Source organism: Neomonachus schauinslandi, chromosome 4, assembly GCF_002201575.2.
Source record: "Neomonachus schauinslandi chromosome 4, ASM220157v2, whole genome shotgun sequence".
NCBI lineage: Eukaryota > Metazoa > Chordata > Mammalia > Carnivora > Phocidae > Neomonachus > Neomonachus schauinslandi.
In genome coordinates, this window is record NC_058406.1 from 122,758,350 (window position 1) to 122,766,020 (window position 7,671).

A 7,671-nucleotide genomic window follows, 5' to 3' on the forward strand; every position below is an offset into this window, starting at 1 on the left:
TCCACTTTCTTCTTGAGAGATCATCTTCACAGAGCCCTCTGACCCTTTTTGTTTTTTCCTAATTTGTCTTGATTGCTTTCTTGGCCTGCTGCATCACTGCCAACCTGGGATTTGAGTTCCTTGGTCAGTTCGCTTTTTTCTTAAATCCTATGTTCTCCTCTTTCTTGTATCCTTTCTCCCCCCTACCCCTCTTTGTTGTGGTGGTGGTGGTGCTGAAGTACATCTGTGGCAGACAGAGATTTGCTGCTAGATTGCCAGATTGCCTTTCAAGAAGGAACTGCCCAGCTTCAAGGAGGATGGTTAACTGAGAGCCTCCAGGTGTTAACTCCTCTAGGGTCCACCTCAGCTTTCCAGAGGAGGTTTTCAGCCTTTGGCCAATGACTGAGCAAAGTGATTGTATGAAAACCTTGTCATTCCTATCCAACTCAGGAGTCCTCTAAAGGGAAATCTTTGCTCTGCAGGTACCAAGGCAGAGACTATCAGGTCTGCATTGCTGCGTCCTAACACTACATAATACTGTGTCCTGCCCTTTTGCATTCACAGGACGTTACTCCCCATTATAATTCTGTACTCTGGTTTTGTGTCAGCTTTTGCTTCCTAGAGAACATCATCAGTATAACATCTTCAAGTAATGTTTATTTTTTGTTTCAGAAAAGAATTTAAAAGATATAAATTTCAAAAGATTTAAATTTTATGACACAAGTGTGACCTATTTGTTCTCATAGGTGATTGCTACTTTGATTGATTATACAATTCTGGGTTCAAAATTATTTCCCCACAGAACTTCAAAGGTCTTGCTCTACTGTGTTCTAGCATTCAGTATTGCTGAGAAGTCTGATTATAATCTGATTCTCTTTCCTTTGTAGTTAGCCTGTTTTTTGCTTGTTATCCCCATCTCTGAAAGCCTTTAGGATTTCATCTTTATCCTCAGTGCTTTTACATTTCACTAGGCTGTCCAGGCATGGTTTTTTTCATTCATTATATTTGGATGGCACTTTTGATCTGATGACTAATGTCTTTCTTCCACTCTTTCTCATGCATTTTCTGTTATTTCTCTTTCTGGAACTCTAAAGCCTTGTGTCTTCTGGGCCTATCCCCCATGCTTTTAGATTTTCTGCTCTCTATATTTTTGTTTCCTGGGAGGTATTTTCCATTCTATCTTTTATATCTCCAAATTTGATCTTTAGCCATGACCAATATGTTATTTTTCACTTTGGCAAACTTTTAGTTTTCAAGAACTCAACTATTTTCTCATTGCTCCTTTTTTAATATCAATTCAAAAAACAGTTCTGTACTATTCCTTGCATTATCTGTTTCCTCTTGAATCAGTTGCTGTGTGTTTATCTTGGACTTTCTTTTTTAAGTTGTTTCCTCTCAAATGTCTGGTAGACATTTGTTCATACTCATGAATAAAGGACTACACTGATTTGTGTCTGTAAAATGGCTGGTCCTGCGGACATGCAGGCTTTTACATTAATGGTGCACGGGAGGAAATAGCCATGCTGCCCTCCAATCCCCCAAACTACTAACTCAAGGAGAGTTGCTATCTGAGAGTGGGGTGAGGTGGCCTTTCTTTCTCTCCATGTCTATTATTATTAGGCTCTACTATGCCTATCTCCCCAGCCCTGTATTCACCACCTGGGCTCTCCCTAGGCTAATCTACTCTGCTTAAGCAGTTCTCCAGGCAGCTCCACCTGGGACAAATGCAGCAGCAGCTGCAAAATGTTGTGGGCCTTTGACCTTTGTGCTGTTGCCTCTGTGCCTGGAGCCTCTTGCGAGCTCCACAGGGAGAGTAGTTTTGTCTGCTAGCTTCTAGAATGTGCACTCTGAGCTGTGTTTTTCTCCATTCCGGGTTATGGGTCTACATAACCTCATTTGTATTCCACATCCCAGAAATTGTTTAAAATCTCAGGTTTGCTCATTGCAACTACTTTTGTCTCTCATGCTGCATACACTTTTTTTCTTTTTGTCTTTATTAGCTCTTCACTGGAATCCCAGGAAGGAGGGCAATCATACGTGCCCACCTATATGGCTATAGGTGAGCCCGCCCTGATGGCTGCATGTAATCCTGACCCCTGGACACAGTTCGGGGACCAAGGGTGAGCATCTAACCGAGGCCAGACAAAGAAGAGTTTTTCAGTCAGGATTGAGAAAGAGAAGAGAGTCTCTGGTTGATAGACATCTTAGTCTATTTAGGCTGCTGTAACAACATACCACAGACTGGGTAGCTTATAAACAATAGATATTTTGTTTCTCACAGTTTTGGAGGCTGGAAATTCAAGACCAGGGTGCCAGCATGATCAGGTTCTGGTGAAGACCCTCTTCCAAGGTTGCAGACTGCTGAACTTCTTTCTCACTGTGCCCACACACAGTGGAGGGGAGGAGGGATTTCTCAGGCACCTCCATGTCCTAATAACCCTTCACAGGCCCCACCTCCTAATACTATCACCTTGGGCATTAGATTTTCAACATGAATTTGGGTGTGTGGCAGGGAGAGATACAGACATTTGATCTACAGCAATAGGTTGTGAGGGGGAAACCATGTTGCCAACTGTGAGCACTAGAGAAATATAGTGAGGCACAGAGAGGCGCTGAGAGAAAAACCTTAAGGAAGCCCAGTTTCATTTCCTTCTTGGTTTCCCTGGGACACCCCTGTACCTTACAATAAATGTCTCTGATTTACATTAGCTCTGTGTGAATTTCCGTCACAGTAAGAGAGCCAGAAATCACACACCATCTTGGCCCTCTTGGAGGGTGTTACTCTGGCTGGCTGCTGGGGAAAAAGCGCAAGAAGGGGTTAGACCAGGAAGTCAGTTTCTCCCACAGTGCAGTGATGGCCATGACCTTGACCACAGCAAATAATAAACCCCTTACCTGTAAAATGAGGAGAAAGTAGGAATAAGATGAAGTCTCTTTCCTTGCGGCCTAATTTTCAAGGTTCTGTCAACAAACCTGGGGGAAAGGGTGCAACATATGTCCCCAACTTCCCACAGAGGTAATTTTTTTTAACTCTCAGAAAGAAACACTATGTAATTTTAAACATATATCAGCTTGTTACGTTCAAAAATGGCAAAATGTTCACTAGGAAACAAAAATAAAACCCACCATCATTTTGTTCAAATGGTCTGTACTTGTGTCCCCTGACCCCCCAATTTTTAGCTTCCTTTAACCGTTTGCATAGCCTTAAGGAAGCTGCTTTCCCACTTTCCCCTAACTCCACATTTTCTCTTCCCTAATTTATCTCTTCCCCAATTTCACATTAAAGCTTTTACTTTGGGGAATTGCTGTCTTACCTGGGGAGAGTTAAGAGATAATTCTAAACTACTCCCCACAAATAAGACCAATAACTTCAAAATAAAACTCAATTTGTTCAAACCCACATTACATCCTGTTGGTTCAAAGACCCTTGAGGGCAGAACCCAAGTCACTAGACGGTTTTTACGCTGTGCTTACAACCGAGGAGGGGCTCAGGACCCTTGTTAAGATGAAATGTAAATAGAACCGGATCAAAAAGACAGTGTTTAACTTTCTTTCCTCTGCAATGTCGGGGGTGTGCGTGGGCACTTTCTCTAGTGACTCAGTGACTGAAGTCTTCAGCTGTCTTAGAAGACCCGAAGAAGGAAGCAGAAGCAGAAGCAGAAGCAGCCTTGGGGTTTCAACCAGCTTCGTCACGGGGACTGCAGGCTCCCCTTCCCGGTCCCTCACCTGGCTTCCTACCTGGAGTCCCTGAGCGGCTCACCCCCAGCCTTCCTCAGCGCGGCCCTCCACCGGGGGCCGCAGCGTCTCGTTAGTGCTCGAGAGTTCGACGGGGTGGTACTGGAAACGACGTGCAACAGCTTTCTGAGTTCAAAGTGCGGTAAAATATTCTTAGCATTTGTGATTTGGAGAACCCTAAAGAAGTAATAATCTTTGGTTTTTAAAATCTATTGTGACAAAAATTCGAGCCAGGCAGGAGTCGAACCTACAATCTTCTGATCCGTAGTCAGACGCGTTATCCATTGCGCCACTGGCCCTTCACATACGGAGAAATTGAGGGGATGTACAGATTACAGAGTGGTAAGGCCACACTCGACAGCCATCCCCAATGTGGGGTAGTAAAGGAAAAGTAAAGGAACGTGGCCTCGGATTCTCTGAGTCTCAGCACCACCAGCCCCGGACACAAGAGAAGGGGGCCCCTTTCCCCGGTGGGTCCGGATCCCACGAGGGGAAGCTGGGTTGTCTTTCTGCGCACGCGTGAAACAATACACAGTCATTTACTCCCTTCCCCTCCTCGTTCCCCAGTTACGCATGCTCTATTCGACTTCTAACCCGCGGCTGTACTTGCTCGGGTTTCTGAGTTTGAATTTCAAGGGGCATGACAGATTCACCCGTCCCTTCGATAGCTCAGCTGGTAGAGCGGAGGACTGTAGCTGACTTCCTGGCAAGAGACATCCTTAGGTCGCTGGTTCGATTCCGGCTCGAAGGAGACAGTGTTTTGTTTTTTTTCTTTTTTAATACCAATTTTGTATGATTTACGGCCCGTTCCACGGGCCCCTTCCCTAATACACATAATATTCCAACGAGCAATTGAGCAATTGGAAGTGCTTGCAGTTTCGCCCCAGTTTTGGCCTACGGCAGTATCGCCCGTGTGAAATCTTTTGTGAATCCCCGCAACGTGCGGTCCTAGTAACAAACGCCGAAGTGAGTCTGCGCTCGGCGGGGCGGCTGCCGGGTCACGGCCTTCTGCTTGTCTCCAAATCGTCTTCGGCGTTTCGCGAGTCCCCTGAGCACACAGAGAAAAGTCCCGAGCCAGCCGCCTGCCCCTTTCCTCAGAGCTCTGTGGCTGGTGGGCAACCCAGGCGCTCGTTCCAGCTGCCGTGAGGAGACGCGGGTTTCGCTAGAAGGATAGCTTATGGTCAACAAACGTGGGAGTCACTAGAGAAACGCGGTACAAAGCACACAAAGCTTAGACAGTAAAAATTATGAAGGAAAGTTGAGAGCTTGCCACCCCACTCCCTTCGATAGCTCAGCTGGTAGAGCGGAGGACTGTAGGCGCTGTGCCCGTGGCCATCCTTAGGTCGCTGGTTCGATTCCGGCTCGAAGGAGAGGAGTGGTTGTTTTTGTTACTTTGGCCTTAACTGTAAGGCAAGATCAAGAACATCATAAAAAAAATAGTTTCCGTTTCTAAATGTTCTGACCTCTCTCTAGAGGAAGAGATAACGGCTTGTGCCCAGTGGTGGGGGATTAGCTCAAATGGTAGAGCGCTCGCTTAGCATGCGAGAGGTAGCGGGATCGATGCCCGCATCCTCCAACCTTTTTCCTCTTCCCTTGTGGTAGTTTTTCTTTCGATTCTCATTCAACTCGAGGTGGAACTTGAAATCAGCCATCGGGCAAGCGAGAGATGGGACGAGCTTGAGCTTGAGGTTACCCCTCCCTAAAACTTCCCAGACAAGGGATAATGGGTGCTGACAGAGTTTATTCTCACAACTTAAAAATCTTAGACCCATTTACGTTGGGAAGTTCACGAAATTGGTTCTTTTTCTGTCCGAAAATGGCTACGGATTACAGTTATATCTGCACTCTCTTTGTGATTCGTGATTGATAGCTGCACTTCCAGAGACCCATCCGATACTAAACTGCCCATATTTAGGGGGAACGGACAGAAAAACAAAACAACACAAAAAAACACAGAACTTGGAAAGGGACGCTGGCTACCTTAAACTTATGTTGAGCCGAGGAAGCGAGAACTATTCCGCTTCATGTCATCTGAGTTCAGTGGGGTGCCCAGCTGTGGGCAGATCTACTGGGATAGGATAAAGCAAGGGGTACAGGAAGAGCGGCGAGGAAGTGGACAGGGGCCTTAAACCCAGAGGCTTGCTCCTGAAGGAGGTTGTTCTAATGCCATTTTCCTCCTGGGAAGTAACTGTGGAGAATTGGGACCAGCACTCGAAAGGAATTAAATGGAAAAAAAAAAAAAAAAGATCTGTTTATTGAGCATAGTCTATTTTGTTAAAGACAAGACAAAAACAAAACAAATACACTGTCACTGAAAGATTCAGAAATTGAGCAGAACACACACAAAGGCTTTTCTGGTAATAAATTCTTCCTACCCTAATTTACTAGAATATAGCCATTAAAAAGCTGTTGAAACCATACTGCAGTTCTCAACACAAAACATACATTTTCAAAGACAAAGACAAAGGCAGCAATATTACTTTTTTTGATGATTACAATTAATAAATGACAATTCTTTTATCTCCTGTTCCTTTTAGTGTTCTAGGCAACCTGCACATTTTTTTGTTACCAGTGTGTACAACCCGCTGCATTTTATTGGTATATCTTTCCTTTTCTAGGGCAGTCTCCATTTTTATCTCATTTTACTCTTTTCAATAAAGTCTTTAAATTGAGTGTATAGTGATTCGTTTAAAACATATAATTTTCATGAAAACAAATTTACAAAGTAGGAAAAGGAATCCTTTTATCAAATGATATGGCCCAGTTTCCAGTTGAGATTATGAATGCTCTAACTGGCTGACTGGAGGAGCTAGCAGTAAAATTATAAATGGCTATAAGAGCAAGAAATGTGTAAGTGGAAGGAATGCTCCCAAAATTCGGGTGGAGAGCACATGGTCAGGGCATGGGAGTTGGGCAAGAACTCAAACAACATCTCAGGATTAGCAACTCAGGTGTGGAATGGAATTCATATCAAAAGTCTAAAGGTACAAGCTGAGAGGCACTGTTGCACAGTAGTTAGTCATGTGGGCTGTGAAATCCAATGGCCTTTCTTGGCTTTCACATTCCCTAGCTGGGTGATACTGGGCAAGTTGCTTGACATCTTGGTGCTTCAGTTTCCTTGTTTGTTAAATAGGAGTGATAAAATGGTACCTACTTTTAATTGAGATGTAACATGTAAAGCCCTTATTACAGTGCCTGGTACATAGTAAACACACTATAAACATTAACTGTTATCAGTGTATGTGATCAGTACCATAAAGGGAAGGCCTGGGGGGAATATTCTGAGGGTTTGCATGTGTGTTTATACAAGTATATATGGAAGTGCAGGAAAGAGATGCTTGGATCTACTGTGGAGGGAAAGTAGAACAATCCTAAAAATACAAAATGATAGTTAAATAAATTATGGTATGACCATTTAAGGGAGTATATATAACCTTTGAAATTATACTTATTAAGAACTATTGACATGGGAAATGTTCATCTAATGCTAATTTAATAAATTAGGTACAGGCCAATATAAACAATAACAATATAAACAAACATTATCTGTAGAAAAGACTGAAGAATACATTAAAATATTAATAGTGATCTTTAGATAGTAACATTACTGTGATTTTTACTTCTTTAAAACTCTAAAATATTTTCTAATTTCTGTCGTAAACATTTATAAGTTTTAACTGAAAATATAACAGCTTTTTAAAAAAATAACAGCTAACAGCACCTCCTATAAGCCAACCACAGTTCTAGTTACTTTACATGTATTAACTCACATATTTTTCTCAAAAAGAAAACACCAGGCCCAGATGGCTTCTGTGGTGAATTCTACCAAATAATTAAGGAAGAAATAATACCAAGTATAGGCAGACTTTCAGAAAATTGAAGAAGGGGAAAGCTGTCCAACTTAATCTATAAAGCCAACATTATCCTGATCCCAAAGCCACACAAAGACATTATGAA

General features: G+C 43.1%; 4 non-coding genes across 4 annotated transcripts; 3 read left to right on the forward strand and 1 right to left on the reverse strand.

Annotated features, from left to right (window-relative positions):
* Nucleotides 1–3,940: 3,940 nt before the first annotated feature.
* TRNAR-ACG lies at nucleotides 3,941–4,013 on the reverse strand. Its single transcript has one exon. It is a non-coding gene; the product is annotated as a tRNA-Arg (tRNA).
* Nucleotides 4,014–4,372: 359 nt separating this feature from the next.
* TRNAY-GUA lies at nucleotides 4,373–4,465 on the forward strand. Its single transcript has 2 exons — nucleotides 4,373–4,409; nucleotides 4,430–4,465. It is a non-coding gene; the product is annotated as a tRNA-Tyr (tRNA).
* Nucleotides 4,466–4,994: 529 nt separating this feature from the next.
* On the forward strand, nucleotides 4,995–5,084 carry TRNAY-GUA. Its single transcript is given in 2 exon segments — nucleotides 4,995–5,031; nucleotides 5,049–5,084. It is a non-coding gene; the product is annotated as a tRNA-Tyr (tRNA).
* A 133-nt stretch (nucleotides 5,085–5,217) lies between these two features.
* TRNAA-AGC lies at nucleotides 5,218–5,290 on the forward strand. The gene has a single exon. It is a non-coding gene; the product is annotated as a tRNA-Ala (tRNA).
* Nucleotides 5,291–7,671: the final 2,381 nt, after the last annotated feature.